Source organism: Andrographis paniculata, unplaced genomic scaffold (genome assembly GCF_009805555.1).
Source record: "Andrographis paniculata isolate CXL003 unplaced genomic scaffold, ASM980555v1 Contig37END, whole genome shotgun sequence".
Classification (NCBI taxonomy): domain Eukaryota; kingdom Viridiplantae; phylum Streptophyta; class Magnoliopsida; order Lamiales; family Acanthaceae; genus Andrographis; species Andrographis paniculata.
This window is the reverse complement of record NW_026137570.1, coordinates 654669-671249: the sequence shown is the minus strand read 5'-3', so window position 1 is coordinate 671249 and position 16581 is coordinate 654669. Positions and strand designations below refer to the sequence as shown.

Sequence of the window (16581 nt, the reverse complement as noted above, 5' to 3'; positions counted from 1 at the left end):
AACATACCAGAAATAGTTAAACAAAATGAATAAATAAACAAAATTCAATCAAACATACCAGAAATAGTTAAACAAACATTCATGGCCAAAAACTAAATGCACAATATAGTGTTAAAACTAACTTATATTAGTGAAAAACAAATAACTTATATTCATGATCTGTATAATATCCATCAAAATCAACATTATAATTGCACAAAATAAAAATTCAATCAAATACATCTAAATATTTCAATGGTAAAGTCAATTGATCATATATGTATATAATATAATATACATATAACAAATTCGTCACAAACATTCCTACAAAAACAAACATTCATATATAGTGTAAGAAACATACCCATCCCCACCCACACACATCCATACACATACACACACATACACACACGCATTCATTCATCCATTCATACACATACATTCATATCTATCCATCCATATATCTATCCATCCATACATACAATATAAAAAGATATACTTCAATACATCTTAATAAATTGCCACAATCAACATTTCAAAAACATTTCAAAAACATTGCAATAAAGAAGATTATTGCTCAATCAAAGATAGCAAAAGAAATATACAAAAATAAAAAAAATATTATATATACATACATACACAAATCATAAGAAGTCAATTAACATACAATATAAACCTATTGTACACAAACACAACATAGTGGTGGCAAGCACACATTTCTATAGATATTATTAAAAAAAAAAAACTTGTGTACACAATATGCATCTTAGTATAAATCTGAATAATATTTCCATCAAAATCAACATTATAAATACACAAAATAAAAGTTTAATCAAAGTATGCATAGACATCTAAGATAAAGTCGGATCATATATGCTTGACGCAAACTCAATACAAAAAACTAATAATAAGCATATATGTATAAATAATAGATAATCCATACAATAAGCCCTATGCATGCATACATACATATGTTTATACATTTAGCACATAGATCATTCGCATACACCTAAGCAAACTCGCCATAAATATTATTACAAAAACTTTATAACATGAAAAAAAAAAAAAAAAGAATACAATTTAGATTCATTAATCATGCGAATAAAAAAAAAAAAAAAGAATACAAAAGAAAACATTTTTATACATACATGATGAAGTTACTAATCATGCATGCACACAATATAATAAAATATACAAAATTATTCATATTTAGTGTAAGAAACATATCCATCCATCCATGCAAGCATACAGACTAAAAAGAAAATACTTGCATGCATCTTAATAGATCATACATAATCAACATTACAAAAACATTGCAATAAATAAAATTATAGCTCAGTCAAAGATAGCAAAAGATATATATACCAAACATAATATACATACAATACAAACCTAATCATACACAACCATGCATACAACATAATACTTAATTATAATTAAATCAACTTCATTCTTCTAACTACCATAAAATACTTAAAAAAAAACTACTTAAATTAATCTTACTAAATTCATAAGGATCATGTAAAAAATACAAATGTAATAAAGACTTGCTTGCACGTACACATACACACCCATAAATATGCATTAACAGATAACACAACAACTAATGATCTACATATATACATACAAGCAAAAAAATAAACGAATCAACTTCTTTTATGCAAGCATAAAAACATAAAAGAGAAAGATAAAAAACAAAAAATAATAACTTTTGTAACAAATTTACCTCGATGCATTGGAATATTATGTCCACTTCCCATGTCCCAAAATCAAAAGAGTTTTATGTGCCTGTCAATTGTCAAGTAATTCCACTCATATGATATAAACATATATATATATATATATACACATGTGTATAAAACTTTCATTATCTATTAGATAACATACACTATTGTTGGCTTGATGTAAATAACTTTAAAGCCCTTACCAAAATCTTGTTTATCGACTGACTGCACAAGAAGACGACACCTGCCGAAGGAAACAACAAAAAGGAAAATAAATATAATACAATAGAAAATTCTATAAGATGGTAAAGGCAGGTTGTCTTAATGCATACTTTTAACATGAAAAATAGACGTGGACAAAACAAGAATCTCATAAATTTGAGCCAATAGTTTTCCTAAGTTGATGTCAGTTGGGGTTTTTTTTTTTTTTTTTTACAGCTTGTCAAACGATGGGGATGCAAAATGATCGTGTTAAATTTAAATATGTCATGGCAAAGTGATGGGAAAACAACCAGCATTGATACCTAAATAAAATTCATATCATCTCGAACTCTATTAACCAATTCTTTCACCGTAAAGTACGTAACTTAAACAATATTAGTAGCGATAATAAAAGACATCCAAAACACGTTAAAAAAAGAAGTGCATTAAGTTTCTAATGTAAGGGTTGAAAAACAAAATCTAATATGAATTGCATATGTAATGATCATACAAATGGGAGTAAACGAACATCACTCACCATCTCCCCTCTGGGTTGGTTGCATCTGTTGCGCCCTCATATTTCTTTAGTGGAATCCTAAGCTACAATTTTAACATGAAAATGTAATAATAAGAATGAAGGCAGACACCATGAATAATAAATGATTAGAACATTTTGCATAATTAGCACAAGCATACATTTTGCATAAAGGACTAAGGAGGTCAATGGTGACATATTAAATATGTGGAAACTGGACCATAAAGCTCTGAAATTAGAATTTCAATCACAATGGATAAGTAATAAAGTACATATCTACCCTGGGAGTATTACATGTACATAATAAAATTCATATCATATTCCAACAAAAAACCTTTTGTAGTATCTTAACAAATAAAAATGCTCCAACATAAAAGAACTTACAATTGTATAGTAGAAGCATTGTCTCGAACTCTATCAATCAGTACTTTTAGTACAGCTCTACCTCACTGGCAAGTATACAACTTAAAACAAAATGAACAGAGATAAAAGAAGCATAACATCAAAACATATAAGAAGACACATTTATCCATTTTAGACATTGTAAAAGTATTTTTAAGTTTATTATTATAGATTAGCGTTAAACACTGTAAACATCCATCAATAATAAAAATAAAAGTTAAGCTTGTGAAGGTTATTGAAATCTATACAAAATTACTGCACACCTGGCTATATTTGACAGTGTCCTCAAAAGTTTCATATGTTTGGCCTCGACGTTGTCCATAAGGGGTGAAAAATTCACTACAATATGTTAGAATTGGAAGAACAATCACAACAGGAATCAAACACACAAAATCTATTCCTCATAGTTGGGGAAGAAAAGAAAAACAGAAACAGCAGCAATACAAGTCCTTAATATGGAAACTTACCGTCGAAAGCAATTGTAAATAGTTTCGGGAAATGGACAGATAATCAACCTCGAAGTGCTCCTATTCAGGAGATGGTCACATCCCTTGATATAGAAAAGCAAAGTGAAATAAACTTGGTTATTCATATAATATGAATTCATAGATGCATGCATATGCAAAGCAATGCTCCATTAATTAAGAACACTTGATGAATGTTGTCAAAAGCGTATACCAGTATACCACTACCAGTCAATTATATATGACGAAATTCTTAGATTCATATTAGTATTTACTATGGCAGCCTCAACTGGCCCTCCATCCAACTGAAGAAGCAGAAGATAATGAGAACCTAATAAACGGTAAATATTAATCAATTGGAAAGAGCAAGGATACAAATTCATAGAACAATTTCGGATTAGGAAATTTGGTGGGTAAACTCACAATACTTCAAGTCCACCTGAGAGTTGGTTATGATCTTTACATGAAGTTGAAAGGAATTCTACAACTCCAATGGTTCAATCAACTGCAATATGAAAGATAAAAAATTCAATAAAAAGAATTAACACATAAACAAAGAAGGTTTTAGTAGTAGCATGTAATTACTACGTTAAATTCACCAAGGAACATAATAACAATTTAATTAGGGGGTATAAACAAACTGCTAGTTCTGGGAATGGCGCCAGGGTGGACATCGGATTAGCAAGTATATAATTGTCGGGATGCCCCAAAACATTAGGAGCATAAAAAATCCAAATGGAAAATGGAAAGAGTATATTCTGAGTTTGCTGCATCTGTGACACCTTCTGACTTCTCCAGTGGAATCATAAGCAACATCTTAATAATAAGAATGAGAGCAGACACCATGTTATGCACTAAAACTAAATTCAAATTCATGTGTGGGAAATGAATTAAGCAAAACCTGCATGCTGCCTAGGATTTGCAATATTTTTATTTAAATATTTTGCATAATTAGCACAAGCATACATTTTGAATAAACGAGATCAATGGAGACATTAAATATATGAAACCCGGACATAAAGCATAGAAATTAGAATTCCTATCACAATCCACCTGCAAAGATTGAGGAGAATCCCAAGTTATTTCTTGTTTCAAAGTAAAAAAAGTTGCAATGTTTAAAATATTTTACAAAAGTGTCTAAAGTGAAGACTGTCCAATTATGTAAAAGCTTGACATTTTTTATCGTACATGGGTAGCTTTACATAGCATCGCTTAGCCTGCATCACACAAAACAAGACACATTAGCAATGAACTTTAGAGAAGAGGTCAATATAAGAATAAGAACAGAGATACCAATATATGAAAAGAAGAGGCAAATCTAATAGCAAATTGAGATTCTTTTAACAGGGAATAAATTGATATTAGAGAAAACTTAGGACCTACCCACTACTACATAATATGTGTGGGAATTATTTGCATGTTCCAGACAAGAAATGCTGATGCAGGGAGCCAAAAGAAAAAAATAAAACTAATTTTGATATAGTGAAAACACTATTGGTAAGAGAAAAAAAACTGAGATTTTCAACAATTTATAAGAAAATAGTTTTGAACAAAACCCAGAGTTGAGTAGAACCCAAAACAAACCAGAACTGATATAGGCTCAGACCAGTCCCTGATCCAGACCCAGACCAAGACCCAAACCAGAAGCAAATCCAGACCCAGATCTAACCAAGAGCCAGAACCAACACAGACCCGAACCAGACCCAAATCCAGACCCAACCCAGACCCATTATCGGAACCAGACCTGAACCAGACCCAAACCCAGACTACAACTGACCCAGACCTAGACCAGACCCACACCAGAAACAAATCCAGACCCGGACCCAACCCAGACCCAGAACCAACACTGACCTGAACCAGACCCAAATCCTGACCCAGATTCAGACCTAGAACCTGACCCAACCCAGACCCGTAATCAGAACCAGACCTGAATCAGACTCAAACCCAGACTACAACTGACCCAGACCCAGACCCAAACCAGAAGCAAATCCAGACCCAGGCCCATCCCAGACCCAGAACTAACACAGACCTGAACCAGACCCAAAGCCAGACCCAACCTAGACCCGTAATCAGACCCAGCCCTGAACCAGACCCAAACCCAGAGTACAACTGACCCAAACCCAAACCAGACCCAGGCCATAATCTGAACCAGCTCAGGCCCCTACTCCAACAGTGGGATTGCAATTTTTAATCTGTGAATTTCAAGCAACAAAATGAAGGTTTAAAACAGTTACCAAAGTGTAGTAGTGAAGACCATCCAATTATGTAAAAGTTCGAGTTAATTTGATATTTTTGTACGGCAAATGGATAGTTTTACATACCATTGCTAGACAACAAATATTATTAGAGAATAAAAGAACAAGAACATAGATGCCAGTATAAGAAAAGAAGAGGCCAATATAATAACAAGAACATACATTCTTTAGTAGGGAATGAGATTTGGGGGGTGTTTAGGGTTTGGATTTTAAGGTAAGATTTGAAATAGTAAAAAATTTAATTTGAAATAGTTATATGATATGATATAAATAAATATTAATGTAATATTTTGAATGTAAAGTTAATTTTTAGTATAATATAAAAAATAAAAAATAAATATTTAATTTGATGTTGTTAGAATGAAAAATTTGTATAAACAGTAGAGATCTTCAAAAGCATTCAAACAAACACACCATTAGAGAAAACTTAAGATCTACCTATTACTGTGCAACATGGGAAGTAATCTTTACAAGTGGGTAATAAAAATGTTCACATCCATGTCTAAAAATGTGTCCATATCCCTAACTTCAATAAATTAGGCCATGATTTTTAATTCACACCAAGCATACACATCACCTATTTCACAGATTTAATTCTCAACTCAATACCAATCAAACTGTAGAACATAACCAATCAATTGTTGCTTAGGTTTCAGGAGGACATTAAAGTGTAACTTACATTCTCTTTTCAGAAAAAAAGAAGATAAAAAAAACTGACAAACTTACAGAACAGAACATATAGAAAAATTCACCACAGAATAGCAGAAATAAATTAACTTCAAAGGAAAACTAAAATCCCAAAGATTTTACCTCCAATATAAACCCTAATCAAGTTCTTCCAAAATAGTCGCTCAAAGACGGAAATTATGAGCCTGAATAAATCACAATTCACAAAATCTCAGTTAATCAGAGCAACAAGAAAATACATATGATTAAGCGCTCAGATCAATTTATTGATTAACAAAGAAACTGACAGGACAGGCAAGAAAACACCAGCTTCTCGTGATAAAAAAATCCTGATAAAAAACACCTCAATATAGTTGGCAATCATTATTTCAAGAGAAGACATAACCACCAGAGTAATACACTGAAAAACCAGAAAACATACCTGTCTCGCTTAAAACAGAACATACAGATGAAGAAACTGCGTTGTTCGATATCCTTCCATCCATTGCCAGAAAACTGATATTAACTATACCAGAACACGCTCACAACCATCCTCATTAAAAAAAATATGGTATTAGAATTCATAGTTGACATTACAAAAGAAAGAAAAGGAGTGAAGGAGATATACGATAAGGATTTACATCTTTGCATCACAAAAGTTTGTCGTAAGTTAATCGGCTACGCCATTGCTGAGACGATACCAGCGAATTGTCTTATCGATCGATACTCAAACCCTAGACAGACGGCAAGAAAACACCAGCTTCTCGTGATAAAAAAATCCTGATAAAAAAACCTCAATATGGTTAGCAATCATTATTTCAAGAGAAGACATAACCACCAGAGCAATACACTGAAAAACCAGAAAACATACCTGTCACGCTTAAAACAGAACATAGAGATGAAGAAACTGCGTCGTTCGATGTCCTTCCATCCATCGCCAGAAAACTGATATTAACTATACCAGAACACCCTCACAAACCATCCTAATTCAAAAAACTATTAGAATTGATAGTGGACATTACAAAAGAAAGAAAAGGAGTGAAGGAGATATACGATAAGGAATTACATCTTTGCATCACAAAAGTTTGTCGATAAGTCACGGCTACTCCATTGCTGAGATGATAACAGCGAATTGCTCATCGATCGATACTCAAACCCTAGATAGACAAAAAAATTCCCTAGACGCGCCAAGCATCATCTCCGATCGCCTCCCCAGTTTAATCGAATAGAATCGGAACCAGAATTGTTGCGCCTGTCGCATTCTATCTAAACTGCGAAGCCCAAACGACGACGGCGATGAGAAATGAGATCGCTCCCTTCGAAGATGGAACCACGGCGGCGGTGAGCACCTCTCTCTCTCTCTGTCTGTCTTAAGAGAGTGAATTTGTGAACTTAAAAATAAAATGTTGCTGCGTACGCACGCAACCTAACGGTCTTTTCCGTTACAGAATTAATCTGTGTATATTTTGTTACCTTTTTTAACCTCTCGTCATTTACCTAACGGTCTTTTCCGTTAGAGAATTAATCTGTATATTTTATTACCTTTTTTAACCCCTCGTCATTTACCTAACGGTCTTTTCCGTTAGAGAATTAATCTGTATATTTTATTACCTTTTTTAACCCCTCGTCATTTACCTAACGGTCTTTTCCGTTACAGAATTAATCTGTATATTTTATTACCTTTTTTAACCCCTCGTCATTTAATTTTGAAATTTACAATTAATTATGTATATTTTATAACTTTTTTCTAAATTCCTCAGTCATTTAATTTTTAAAGCTTACAATTAATTGTTTATTTTATTACCTTTTTTTAACTTCTCACCAATTAATTTTCAAAGCTTACAATTAATTATATATATTTTCTTACCTTTTTTTAACTCCCTCGCCACTTAATTTTCAAAACTTACAAATTAATTATGTATTTGAACATTGGGTATGTTAATTATTTGTGATTTTTAATATATGCAATTTTTTAATGTTACGCACGAGAATATCAATAATATATTAAAAAAATTAAAATTAATTTTGATCACATAACAAATTTTTGATCAATTTTTATTTTGTTTAAATAATATTTTTTAAAAAATATATAAATTATGAATTAAAAATATTTACCAAAATTTTTATATATTATTTAATTATGATTATTAAAAATATATTATTATTATTATTTTTGTTGATGTAATTTTTCAACAAATTTAAAGTAAAATTCAAAGATATAGAAAATATCTTTAAACTTGATTAATTAGTGCCTGAGATTAGGAATCTCTAAACACTGTATGGTACAGAAAATAAACTGGAAAATAAAAGACTGAAATTTAAAGTGGTGATCCCCAAATCTGACTTTGCTTTGTTGAAGTTGATTGAAGATACCTTGCCAAATGATGATCCAAATCCTTAAATATTCTCTGAGAAACTGTACTGAAAACCGTCGCCCGAACGGTTACAACGTCTCCTTCCCAACCGTCTTCCAATCCTTCTCCTGCTGACACGTGTCCTCAGCAGACCAAAATTATCCCTATATTCCACTCTTTGAGCTGACCACAGACCTTCCGCCCTTTTGACCCGACTGCCAATCCTCCCGACTTGCAAACCATCTGACTTATTTGGATTAGCTACAAACATCCCGACTAACAAACCATCCGACTTATTGGCCCTGCCGCAGAGTCCCGACCTGAGAACTTCCCGTCCTGAGGGCCTCCCGACTTGCGGACTTCCCGTCCTGATGAACTCCCGTCTTGAGGGCCTCCCGACCTGCAGTCTTCCGTCCTGAGGACCTCCCGTCTTGAGGACCTCCCGACCTGAAGACCTTCCGACCTGAAATCTTTCCGTCCTGATGACTTTCCGTCTTGAGGGCCTCCCGACCTGAAGACCTTCCGTCCTGAGGTCTTTCCGTCTTGAGGACCTACCGACCTGAAGTCCTTCCGTCCTGATGACTTTCCGTCTTGAGGACCTCCTGACCTGAAGACCTTCCGACCTGAGGTCTTTCCGTCTTATATTTTCCTTAGAAATAAACCTATTTTCCTTGATTTCCTCACGGTGTCCTTCAGCCAGTTCAATCAACTCTATTGCCAGGCCCATTCTTCTTTTTACCTTGGGCTTTTAACCTAATTCTAAATTTCGTACGTAACAACTTGCCCGCCGCCAAGGGACTTTCAAACGCCATTTAACAATCAATGTTTGGAAGTTCATAAATCCACTACCCTCTTGAAAAATTCCCTTAGCAACTGCACCAGTTACTGCAACACTCCTGATTAACTTCCTTCCCCGCAATACGGGCTTTTGTGAATCACAATCCCAAAACACTCTAACCATGGCGAATCAATACATTCCTGCCCTTCCTTTCGACAGAACCCTCCCAGAGGGCCCATTTTCAGCCTCGAAAGTACTAACTCCGACGATCCGCCCATATTGCACTACTCCTGACGACTCAAATCGGATGAGGGAAGTTTTGGAATCTCGAAACTCCTTGGCTATCAACAACCCTAACTACCAAGCAATTCGCATTCGAGACAGCATCAAAACCCATCTCACAGACCCAAAAGATCCTTACCGCGCTTGGTATCGACGGGTAGCAGAACACTTCCAGACCCAATGGCGATCTCAAAAAATCGACTAGGCAATACTATTGTCCACCATGCCTATCAACCTGCATGAGAAGGTGCTGTTGGCCATGTCTGCTTTCTGGAATGCGGAAAATGGGACTTTCCTCTTACCATCGGGCCCCTTTGGTCCAACTCTTATGGATGTGGCAATGATCGCGCATCTCCCAGTCGTGGGTGAAGACCTTGTGATGGGAGCCCTAGATGGGCAGGAGCCATCAGAAGACCATCCAGGGTGGTCTTTACAAAGTGTGAAGGAATGGGGTTGGACAAAGTTCGCAACCGACCAGCAAGGGGCTCCAGGGACCCCCGTGACCGACCGGGAGCATACTGCCTTTATTCTTTTTTGGCTTTGTAGGTACGTCATTGTTTCCCCTTCCAAATGTGTTCTTCCTTCTCATCTCGACCTGGCCATTCATATCGCGTCAGGTCGGTTCTTTTCCCTTGGCACCCTGTTTTTAGCCAATCTGTTTGAAGGACTTACTAGAGTTAGCCTTCGTCTAACAGATAATGATAGTAGAAAATTAGACACTGCCGCATCGGGTCCTTTTTGGTTTTTAGAACTTTGGTTCCGTCTTTACTTTCCCAACGCGTTCAACTTAGGATCTCCGCCCACTATGCCAACATCCGAAAAACATTTGGGATTAGCCCTCAATCGACTCTGCTCAGGACGCAATAAACTCCAATCTTCCGATCCAATAATAACCGCAATTGTAACGGATACCCGCAGTAACTCTCGATTTTCTATGTATAAAAAATATGCGGGTTATGCTCCCGACCATTTTTGGCCCTTTCCGGCAGCAAATCCTCTTCCGACTCCTGAGCCTTGTGCTCATCCCACCTATCCTTTTGCCTGGGACGTTGCCCTCAAACCCAGGTCTCTTTTTAGCAGCAAAAAACTTGATAAAAAAGGGCAGAAAACCTTTTACACTTTTAATTATGAACCTCAATTCGTGGCGCGCCAGTTCGGCTGTTGCCAAGGTATCCCTGGACCCGTCGCTTGTCCGCATATAATTTTTCAAAGTCCTGACCGACGAGTCCTACCTAATTCAATCCCTTCTTATATCTCCCAGCTCACCACGTATATAATTTCCAATTCTTATATTCCTTTCCGCTCCAACCCTGAGACTGTAGATACATTCAATGAATGGTGGTCGGTTGTATGGCCCCTGGTTTCCCCTGATGAGGATCAATTGCTGAACATACTCCTTCCCCCCCAAGGATTGGTTCTAGGGGCGGCCAGACATACTAGCACTCAGCAACAAACAGCCGCCCCGGGAATCGGATCTAGTGTTCCAACGCGAAAAAGGAAAGCTTCCCAGCTGCAAACACCCCCGACCTCTGGGGCCGACCAGCAAGCTCCAGCGGACCTTGGAACTACTAGGACGTCAGCAAGGACCCGACCCCGAATAGGTAATTTTTCTTAAAACCGTGAACCAATTCACTATATCTTAACTTTGATTTCACTTATTTCACTCACCAGAACCGACCTTGGTGACACCGACCACACAAACGACGCCACCCCCAGCCGACCATTCAATCGGACCTTTGGTCCAGACCAATTTGCCAATGAGCAGTCGGGCGGAGGACCCGACGAGGAGGCAAACTCTTCCTCCCGTACCGAGGAGTGGTCGGGCCAGGCACCCGACCAGGAGGCAATCTTTACCAGCAGTGCCTATAGAACCAGTAAGTTCTCTCATCAGCAATACTTAGGATTCTAATGACCCACCTTGATAGATTTAACAACAACATTTCCATGATTTTTTCACAGACACCTTCACCCATCGCATCAGCAGCAGGGATCTCTTCTGACAGCGAGGGGACTACTTCCCAGATGGGTCGACCGCCATACATAGCATCAGACTCATCCATTTCGAAGGAAGAACCAACTGCCCCTGCCGAAGCGGACCCTCACAACAACATACCTGCTGCTAGTGATCTCGAAATAGTCCAAACGGATGCAGCCGCACTGGGAACCGAAAGTGCCCCGGCTGCGGCTATCCCAGTTGCTCCAGAGATCCCGGCTGCAGTGGCTCTAGATGCAGCCGCCCAACCTGCAGCCGCCCAGCCAGCAGCGGCGTTACCTCCAGCAATCGAGTGGCAGGCAGAAGAACCACCTGTGGCAGCCCAACCTCCAGAAATGGAAGAAGTGTCTTCGTCCGATTCGGAGACTTCTGTGAATTTGGTAAGATTAAACCAATCCATGCCACAATGTTTCTTTCTATAAAACACTAACTGTTTTATATACTATTTTCCAAAGGGACCCAGGTTGGCACCTCAGCGACCATTCGCAGCAGCCGACGAGTCGGCTGCTATTATACCAGCTGTCTGCCCTACTCGACCGACCTCATTGTTGCCCCCTTCACTGACAGCAGTTCGCCCAGAGGTGACACATATATTATCTGAATAATTTTGCACCTCCCTTGGAATACTTACTGAAACTGTAAGACTTGCAGGGGCCTTCGGACTTAGCTATCCTATCGACTGTTCCAGTTCCAGCGAAGGCCCAAACTATATTCACTGAGGCCATCAACCATCCCCTTTCAGAATTAAAATCCGACTTATTGGACAACCTCATTCAGACGGTTGGTGGCCTTCTTTTTTACACTCCGACGGAATCACCAGCCGTCCCCATTCTGCATCGGCTGATGGAGAGACTTACGGAGCTCAAGACTGAAGTGTTAGTTATTGGACTCCTGTCAGCCGAAACCCCCCAGCCTGACTTCGATCAAACAACACTGGAAAATTCTTTGGCCAAGACCCGAGAATCCCTTCAACAAACTACTGGACGGTTGGGCGGTCTCCTTAGCACGAAGGCTCAAGTTGATGAGTCTATCCAGAAAAAGGAGGCAGAATTGCGGGAGCTAAGGAAGGAACAGTCTATCCTGGATAATCAAATTATCAATGAGCAGCGTCTGCTTGAGAAGTATACAAAGAACGAGGCCGAATTGGATCAAGAGCTAAAAACCCAAGCTCGATCTCAATTCATCAGAAGATATCAGACGGCTGCTAATACCAGAAGGTTATCCAGGGATGAAGTCAAATGGACACATATAAAAACTGCTCTAGGGGCACTTTTGTAATACTTCCCCCTCTGTAACAACATTTGACTTAGTAATATATTGTTCCTTCTTCTCTCAAAACAAGGATCACCTTTCAATTTCCAACTTTGTAGGAACCGAAACAAACTCCTTCTTTAAAAGAACACTGTTTCTCACATTTTAAGAAACACATTCCAAGGCATATTTTGAAAATCAAACACTTGAAGTGTTAACAAACATGGCGAATGACCGACCTCATGTTCCATCAAGCAACTGGGAAGGTGTTCTTCAACCCTTCTTTGTAGGTAATCACCCTATTGGAGGCCATGCAGAAGACTTGTTACATATACTCAAGCAACTAGACTTCAAATTCCGATTCTCCCAACGAGGTAGAAGAACCATTCATCGCGTCATCCGCCTAATGGAGAAAATCATTGAAGGGTATGAACCTCTTCGTGACATCCTTGGTCGCATTCCTGACCTCCATCATCACATGGAAATGATTGAAAATCACGCAGCAACCATACTTCCAGATCTTGGTTGGGATAATATCTTTTCCAATCAACGAAAAGTCTTTTCAAGATTGCGTACCATTGTTGACCGTGAATATCAAGCCATAACAGACATGCAAGCACGTACCAATCAAGATTTAGATGAAATGCAAAGCCAATGGGAGAGGTACCGACCAGATTTGGAAGATCTTATTGAAGAAGAACCAGAACTAATATCCACTCACTGGGATGAAAAGTCTGATTCAGAGGCAGAAAATTTCTCACAAATACATGATGACTAACAGAAATGAACCTTTAAATAGGTTCGAACCCCACAAATGGGTTCTGAATAATATTTTGTTTCAGGCAGTTTTGTTATCTGAAAAGGCAGGATAATACCTCTTCAGATATTTAGCATTAATACAATCATGTACTCTTCTACCTTCATGATTTACAATAATGAAAGCACCATTCCCAATATCTTTTTGAACAATGTATGGTCCTTCCCAATTCGGTGACCACTTTCCCAATTGGTCAGTTTTCTTATATGTAGGAAGGATGGTCTTCCAGACTAAGTCTCCTTTTTGGAATGTCCTGTGAAGAACTTTCTTTCCGTAATTCTTTGCTCTGATTTCACTCTGTTTCACACTTCGACTTATTGCATGAAGTCGGTTAACATCCAAATCCTCCAACTGTTGCAACATAAGTTGTTGGTATTCTTTTGTAAGATCACCATCAGTAAACTCTGTTCGGCCAGATGATACTCGGATTTCGGCTGGTAAAACAGCATCTTGGCCAAACGTGAGTTGGTAAGGTGAGAACCCTGTGGCCGTATTTCTGGTATTCCTATGTGCCCATAAAGCCTGAGACAATAACAAATGCCACTTTCTTGGGTTCCCTTCAACCATCTTCTTTATAATCCCAATAATGATCTTATTTGCTGCTTCCGCTTGTCCATTGGCTTGGGGATAATAAGGTGACGAATGATGTAATCGAACACCGAATTCTGCCAAGAAACTAGAGAACTTTTCCCCTGTGAAAACCAGGCCTTGGTCGGTTGTTATAGACTGAGGGATACCATATCTGTAAATAATTTGGTTCAAAACGAAGTCTATCACTTCTTTCTGATCCACATTTTTCAAAGCAACTGCTTCTACCCATTTGGTAAAGTAGTCAGTTGCGACCAGTATGAAACAATGATGTTTCGATGAAGCAGGATGTATCTTACCAATAATATCCATAGCCCATGATTTAAAAGGCCATGGTTTTGCCAAGAATTGCAATTCGGTTACTGGCAAATGGTTTAAATTTCCATGTCTCTGACATTCCTGGCAGCCTTTGGCAAATTGTATGCAATCTTCAAAAATCTTTGGCCAGAAAAAACCCAAACGATGAATGGCCCACCTCATATTCAGACCTGCCCGATGAGCTCCACATATCCCACCATGTACTTCTGTCATTACCTCTAGAGCTTCTTTAGACCCCAAACATTTCAAAAGTAAACCTTCAAATGATCTCTTATACAAAATTCCATTTATCAATTGAAAACGCAAAGCCTTCAATCGTGTCGCAACTGAAACACTTGCACCTGGATTCTGTAAATACGTGATAAGCTCTGTTCTCCAATCGGGCACTGTTTCACTGGTATCTTCCTGTCCGACAGTAACTATGCAGTCGGGCTCCTGTCCGATAGCCTCTTGCCCGACCGTAACATCGCAGTCGGGGTCCTGTCCGACAGTCTCTTGCCCGACCATACCTGCCCGACCATAACTTCGCAGTCGAGCTCCTGTCCGACAGTCTCCTGCCCGACCATAACTTCGCAGTCGGGCTCCTGTCCGACAGTCTCCTGCCCGACCATAACTTCGCAGTCGGGCTCCTGTCCGACAGTCTCCTGCCCGACCATAATTTCGCATATTGGGTCAGTCTTTCCTTCTATGCCCGACTTGACCTCCGACCACATATCCTCCAGAATTCCTTTACAGGCCCTTTGAGCCAATTCATCAGCACGTTGGTTTTCTTTCCTCGGGACGAACTCAATTATTACTTCTGAGATTTTTGTCAGTAACCGACCCACAATATTCCTGTATCTGCGAAGATGAGGGTAATTGCAAACATATTGATTGTTTACCTGGTTGATTACTAATTGAGAATCCCCCCTTATGATTACAGACTGGACCTTCCTGGCTATTAAAGCTTCCAACCCCAAAATCAAAGCTTCATATTCTGCCGAATTATGGGTCATGGCTTCCAATCGTAGTTGTAAGTTGATCTTTTGACCATCAGGTCCTTGCAAAAAGACCCCTGCCCCTGATTTGTTTCCAGAGGTAGAACCATCAAAGAACATCAACCATGTTCGGGTACTTATATAAGGTACACATCCGACCTGTAGATTATTCAAATATGATGAACAACCAAGTGGTCGGGCGCTATCACAAAGAGAATACCCGACTTGTGAAAATTCTGCTAAGAAGTCGGCTACTGCTTGTCCCTTGATTGCCCTCAAAGGGGAATGTTGAAGATCAAAAGGAGCCAATTTGATGGCCCACTTCATGAGTCTGCCCTTCATAGTAGGTCTCTGCAAAATCAATTTGATGAGATCCACCTTTGATATGACCTCAATTTTTCTGGGCAGCAAATAATGCTCGAGTTTAGTACAAGCGAAGACCAATGAATAACACATTTTCTCTGGCATAGTGTAATTCAGTTCTGGTCCTGTAAGGGTTTTACTGAGATAGTAGATTGCCCTTTCCTTCTCATCATCACCATCCTGTGCCAATAAACAGCTAACCACTTCATATGTATTTGCCAAATAAAGTTTGAGCGGCCGATCTTGTTTAGGAGGCATCAAGACTGGAGGGTGAACCAATGCCTGCTTGATAGCATCTAAAGCCGTCTGTTGATCGGGACCCCATTCAAAGGCATTTTTTCCAGCTTTCAACAATTTAGTAATGGGTCTGACCTTGCCAGCAGCATTAGAAATGAAACGCCTCAAATAGTTCACCTTACCCAAAAGACTTTGGATTTCTTTAATCGTCTTGGGTGGCCGACTGTCAAGAATGGCTTTAGCCTTATTGGCATCGATTTCAATTCCTCTCTCATGAACTAAAAATCCTAAAAAGCTCCCAGCGGATATTCCAAAAGCACACTTATTTGGATTCATCTTCAACTTGTACTTCTTCATTCTTTCGAATGCCTCTTCAAGATTTCTCAAATGTTCGTCA

General features: G+C 38.4%; 2 long non-coding RNA genes across 15 annotated transcripts; one reads left to right on the top strand and one right to left on the bottom strand.

Annotated features, from left to right (window-relative positions):
• Window positions 1-1618: 1618 nt before the first annotated feature.
• Window positions 1619-7611, bottom strand: LOC127250334 (uncharacterized). Of its 14 annotated transcripts, none has more exons than XR_007838674.1 (15): window positions 7293-7611; window positions 7098-7209; window positions 6669-7006; window positions 6535-6576; window positions 6371-6432; window positions 3947-4522; window positions 3729-3810; window positions 3581-3636; window positions 3309-3391; window positions 3105-3180; window positions 2824-2903; window positions 2601-2668; window positions 2443-2504; window positions 1907-1947; window positions 1619-1767 (listed from the first exon to the last, which is right to left on the bottom strand). It is a non-coding gene; the product is annotated as an uncharacterized LOC127250334 (long non-coding RNA). The 14 variants fall into 14 exon arrangements; XR_007838672.1 differs by having other exon boundaries at window positions 2824-2888; XR_007838678.1 differs by lacking the exon at window positions 2601-2668 and having other exon boundaries at window positions 2824-2888; window positions 3947-4358; window positions 4494-4522; window positions 7293-7610.
• LOC127250336 (uncharacterized) lies at window positions 3148-5184 on the top strand. The gene is made up of 2 exons (XR_007838679.1): window positions 3148-3382; window positions 3676-5184. It is a non-coding gene; the product is annotated as an uncharacterized LOC127250336 (long non-coding RNA).
• Window positions 7612-16581: the final 8970 nt, after the last annotated feature.